The sequence below is a fragment of the Mandrillus leucophaeus genome, unplaced genomic scaffold (assembly GCF_000951045.1).
Source record: "Mandrillus leucophaeus isolate KB7577 unplaced genomic scaffold, Mleu.le_1.0 Scaffold731, whole genome shotgun sequence".
NCBI lineage: Eukaryota > Metazoa > Chordata > Mammalia > Primates > Cercopithecidae > Mandrillus > Mandrillus leucophaeus.
The window spans coordinates 22644-28851 of NW_012107931.1; positions in this window are offsets into that span (position 1 = coordinate 22644).

Consider the following 6208-nt stretch of genomic DNA (forward strand, 5'->3'; position numbering starts at 1 on the left):
AGACAAAATAAATGCTAGAACTATGTTAAATTCATTTACTTCCTATCATTTCTATATAGATTTCATAAAATTGGCCCACAGTCTTAAATTTATTATAATTATGATGGATATATTAGTAAAATACTCCATCCCTTTCAGTCTATTAGAAACACTAATGAATTCTAGGCTTAAACAATAAATAGCACATTGTAGAACAGTAGTACTGTTTAAAAACTGAACTCAGTTGAATTAATCAGACATGACAAGATATTTTTATGATTTTAACAGAAGCTTAATGAACAATGTTGAAAAGATTTAAACACTTTTAAAATAATATATCTAAATGGTGTGAATTACGGTAACACTGCCTTTGAGAAGAAATCATCAATTTTGGATTTAACATACAGGATGGCACCCTAGGAAAACGTTAAAAAGTCAGGAGAATTGTACCTTTAAGAGTGGAATTGACTAATGAAAATATACATTACCAGAGTCACCTCCTGGGATGCCTAGATATTTACTTATGATGCGAACATTTTCCTGCTTAGAAACAGCAACACTGACTGTTTAGCTCTAACTGGCAGGTCCCACATGCCATAGCAACAACAGAGCAAGAAAACCAGGAAAATGTTTTGCTCAATGATTTTTTTCATTTTTTAAAAGCTATTGAAACATAGTAAGCATAGTTATTTTTAAATCCCTGCCTGATAATTCTAATTTTTTTGTTTGTTTGTTTATTTATTTATTTATTTTGAGACAGAGTCTCACTCGGTGGCCAGGGCTGAAGTGCAGTGGCATGATCTCGATTCACTGCAACTTCCACTTCCTGGGTTCCATTGATTCTCGTGCCTCAGCCTCCTGAGTAGCTGGGACTATAGGTGTGAACCATCATACCCAGTTAATTTTCTTATTTTTAGTAGAGAAAGGGTTTCACCATGTTGGTCAGGATGGTCTCGAACTCCCGACCTCATGTGGTCCACCTGCCTGGGGCTCCCAAAGTGCTGGGATTACAGGCGTGAGCCACAGTGCCCAGCCAGATAATTCTAAAATCTAAAGCTGCAAAGTCTAACTCAGCAGTTACTAGCTACATGAGGCTATTGAGAGCTTGCAATGTTACAACTAGTTTAAATTGAGAAGTACTGTCAGTATACGGTGCACACCAAATTTCAAAGGTTTACTGTAAAAACATCAAATGTCTCATTATTCATTTTTCCATTGATGACATGTTGAAATAATAATTGTGGTTATAAACACAAACGGTGAGGTCTACACACTGAGCCGGTAATGTATATTTTCATTAGTCAATTCCACTCTTAAGGGTACAATTCTCCTGAGTTTTTAACATTTTCCTAGGGTGCCATCCTATATGTTAAATCCAAAATTCATGATTTCTTCTCAAAGGCAGTGTTACCATAATTCACACCATTTAGACATATTATTTAAAAACATAAAGTCCCGGCGAGGATGAAGCAGGAGCCTCGTGCTCCTCTCCCCACCAGGCCCCGCATTTCCTTGATTCTTCTGACACGGGAACCGCGGGTCCGTTGCCGCGACCAGCGAGTCATCCCAGGTCTTCGAAAGGCCGTTTTTTTCCGGACACTGTGGACCCGGAGGCCCGGGGGTATCGGCCGGCAGCGGGGCACCCACTCCGGGGTCTCCACAGGGCGGGACCTGGGTCCGGAGCTCCCGCGAAGCAGACGCCCTGGGCGGAGCTCGCAGAAGCCAGAGAGGACGCGAAGGGGTGGAAACGGAAACTCCCAGGAGCGGAACTTTCCCCCAAAGTCGTCTGTGGTTGAAATCAGCAATCGCCTATAATATCCCCCCTGTGACAACACCGTTTGGTAGCTATCTAGAACCAGTGCCTCCTCCTCACTGAGGCAGCCCAGCACGCCTCTGCTCGTGTTCCCCGTCCCAGGACCCTCGGGGCCCACAACAGATCAGGCGAGCCCATCCGGTGACCCTCCCTGGGCCTCCTGGCCCCACTCTGTCTTACTTTCTTTCTTTTTCCCAATGCTCTGGGATTGCAGACATGAACCACAGTGCCTGTTGTAGAAATTTTTAATTATTTAATATGAAAATATTACATTAATGATTATTTTATTTAGTAAATAAAATAATGTAGAGCCCTGAAATAAACCTGCACACCTACAGCCATCTAATCTTCAACAGAAATGAGCAATGTGGGAAAGACTCCCTATTCGAAAATTAGTGCTGGGATATCCAGCCAGCCATATGCAGAAGAAGGAAACTGAGCCCCTAGCTCTCCCCATATATATAAAATAACTTGATATGGGTGAAAGATTTAAATGTAAGTACTAAAACTGCAAAAATCCTGGAATATAACCTAAGAAATACCAATGCGGACATAGGACCTGGCAAAGATTTCATGAAGAAACACTAAAAACAATTGCAACAACAACAAAAAAATTGACAAATGGGACCTCATTAAACTAAAGAGCTTCTGCACAGAAAAAGACACTAGCAACACACTAAACAGACAGCCTGTAGAATGGGGGAAACTATGCAAAGTATGCATCTGACAAAGGTTCAAGATCTTCCAATACCCGCACATATAGATTCCTTTCCTTTTTATCTCTGCACGACATTACACAGAATGACTGCCTCACAACAAATGTAACCAGTGTCTGTGTATGAAGATCCAGATGGTCTCCAGTCAGTTACTTTTAGAAAAATGAAATGCTGCAGAAACTGTGCTTGCATGAATCTGAATTTAATTGTGTAGAATAGATTTGCAGACACAGAATTGCTGTGCAAAGTAATGCACCGTTAAAGCGTCTCATGTCACAGGATGGCAATGCTGCCGACACTCTTGTCTATGATTGTGAAGACCCAGCTTGGGCAGAGGATGGTGAAACATTCACTATAAAGGGAGGGGAAACTGAAGGACAGGGTGACATGTTTCATCAAGAGTAAAAAATATCCAAGTCTGAATTAAGTATTCTTATATCTATGCATACACGTTTGAAATGGCATAAAGACTCCCTGGAAAGATTCAAAGAATCCAATAATGTCTCATTCTGGGCTGTGGCCAAGGAGAGTAGAGTGGACGCAAGCAGGGGCGGGGGGGCCTTTCACACATGACTTTTCATGGTTTGGATCCTGAAAGAGGTGAAAATATGTAGGTGAAGAAGTAAGACAGAGTGGGGCCAGGAGGCCCAGGGAGGGTCACCGGATGGACTCGCCTGATCTGTTGTGGGCCCCCAGGGGCCTGGGACGCGGAACAAGAGCAGAGGCGTGCGGGGCTGCCTCAGTGAGGAGACTCTGGTTCTAGATAGCTACCAAACGGTGTTATCACAAGGGGGATATTATAGGCGATTGCTGATTTCAACCACAGATGACTTTGGGGGAAAGTTCCGCTCCTGGGAGTTTCCGTTTCCACCCCTCCGCGTCCTCTCTGGCTTCTGCGAGCTCCGCCCAGGGCGTCTGCTTCGCGGGAGCTCCGGACCCAGGTCCTGCCCTGTGGAGACCCCGGAGTGGGTGCCCCGCTGCCGGCCGATACCCCCGGGCCTCCGGGTCCACAGTGTCCGGAAAAAAAACGGCCTTTCGAAGACCTGGGATGACTCGCTGGTCGCGGCAACGGACCCGCGGTTCCCGTGTCAGAAGAATCAAGGAAATGCGGGGCCTGGTGGGAAGAGGAGCACGAGGCTCCTGCTTCATCCTCGCCGGGACTTCGTCATCGGCTCAGTGTGTAGACCTCACCGTCGCGCTCGAATCCGTGGGGCTCCGACAGTGTGGGCCCTGGGAGGACCCCCATCCTCCTTGCCCTGGGGCTGCTACTAGGTCCTGAGTGTCCAGGGTCCGGAAGGGGCGTCAAGTTGTCGCCTCCTGGATCCCGCCGCTCGCGGTCCAGGACTCCGGGTTTATACGCTGGCTTGGGGGCCCGGAGCATGGATGTCGTGGGGCGGAGAAAACCTTGGGTTGGTTGGAAATGAAGGATGGGAAGGAGAACCAGAGGAAGGGAGAGGAAGGAAGCAGGTAGGGCCAGAGAATAAAGAGAAACCTCCGCCAGGAAAATGGGAAGAGGATGACACACGTATAGCCCCACACTCCACCAACTCTCCCTCTCCTGCTCTCTGCCTTGTAAGGAACGCAGGCCCCACCCCCTCCAGCCTCACTGTGTTTGGGGTCACCCATTCCAGCGGAGTGAGGCGTCCCCTTGTGGGTGCGGTTGGCATTTCCCTGAGGGCTGTGGACACTGAGCACCTTTTCCTGGGTTCACTGCCATTTGCATTCTTCTAATGCCAGTGGGCAAGGGGAGGTCCCCAAACGCTGGTGGGACCCGGACCCCAGCTGGTGCGGGGCTCTTGGCAGCGCATGGGGAAGTGAATTCGAAGACCAGTAGGAAAATAGAGAAAGGATGGAGATTTATTGTAAAAGGAAAAGTAAATACTCAAGTAAAGGGAATGCAGGGGAACTCAGAGAGGCGGGGCAAGGGGGCTTGGGGCTGCCACCTTTCTGGGTTTCTTCAACCAAGGGGTGGAATATTCATGAAAATTCCTGGAAGGACAGGTTTTCTCAGACCTCTGGTGCCTCGAATGTTTATACCAAATATGAGTATTCTTAGAACTGCTAGGGAGCTGACTAGTATGTTAATGAGCATGTAATGAGGTCCTACGTGAAATCTGGGTCAAATCCAGGGCCATGTTAGGCCCACTCATTCTTAGCTTGGTCCACACGCTGTTTTTCAGCATCTTATCAGCCCACAGCCGCTGCAGATATTTCAACAGATTCCTTTTGCTCGTCACCTGAAACTGCTGCCTAAAATTTTCTGTTCTTTTGAGACCACCGTGTAGTTTACCTGTCTCACATTGGAGAAATGTCTATTCAAATTCCTTGTATATATTTAAATTGGCTTACTTCACTTTATAATACTGAGTTGCAAGAGTTCTTTATATATTCAGAATAACAATCCCTTACCAGATACATGATTTTCAATTATTTTCTCTCATTCTGGAAGGTTTTTTTTTTTAACCTTCTAAATGGAGTCCTTTTTGAAGCACAAAAGTTTTGCATTTGCATGAAATGAAATTAAACTACCTTTTATTGTGCTATTTGTGCTACTGGCTTCAGGGAAGGAGGGGTGGGCAGGAAGCCCCCTAGAGTCCCTGTCTCCCTCCACAGCAACTCAACCAGAAAACCCATTCACCATTCATACAGGCATGTTATCACACACACACACACACACACACAGAGACATGCAGGCACAGTCTCTCACACACACTCATACCACACAGGCACACACACTCACACAAACACACACACACACAAATGCATGCAGAAATACAGACACAGCCATGCACATACATGGACACAAACAAAGACACACAGAAACACACGGGAGAAACACGCGTATCATCTTGAGAGTTGTCATGTTGGGCCCATCCTGCCCACGCACCTTTCGCCTCGCCAGCTGTCTCCCAATTCATGAAGGAGTTCTGAAGCCCTCAAGCAGGCAGTCACTGTGTGATCTGAAACACTCAGACAGCTCTTCACTCTGACCTATCTTCCTGGTCCGCCCGGGATGAAGCAGCGTCCTGTTGGTTTTCACTGTAGCAGAAGAGAATTCTCCCCGGGGCAGAACTGCTGGGCCACCAGAGAGTACCCCTCTGCTCTTTGCCCTCAGGGCATCTTGATCTGCAGGGCAGAAGGAACTGCCCCAATCCTCAAAAATGAACTCTTTATGGATTCCTCTTCCACCATGATGTCAATGTCTCTTTTGTCTTCTCTGTAGCCCTTGGCTGTGGATCCCAAGCTGTGTGCCAAGGAGCTCAGGGCACAAACTGGCTGTGAGCAAACCTTCTGTGCTTACTGAACTATTTGTAAGATGAGCAGTGCCATCTGCTGGAAAACACTAGAAAGTACCAGTCTAAGGTATTTTATAGTTTCAACATCAGACTATGCACCATTACAAGTTACAGGTGTGCGCCATCATGCCTGGCTAATTTTTGTATTTTTAGTAGAGACGGAGTTTCACCATGTTGGTCAGGCTGGTCTCAAACTCCTGACCTCATGATCTACCCACCGCGGCTTCCCAAAGAGCATTTGTTCATGTTTGCTGGCCACTTGCAAGTCTTCTTTTGAAAAGTGTCTGTTTACATTCTTTACTTGGGATTTTGTTCTTGCTAATTAAGTTCCGTGTAGATTCTGGATATTAGAGCTTTGTCAGACACACAGATTGCAGATATTTCTCCCATCCTATAGGCTGTTT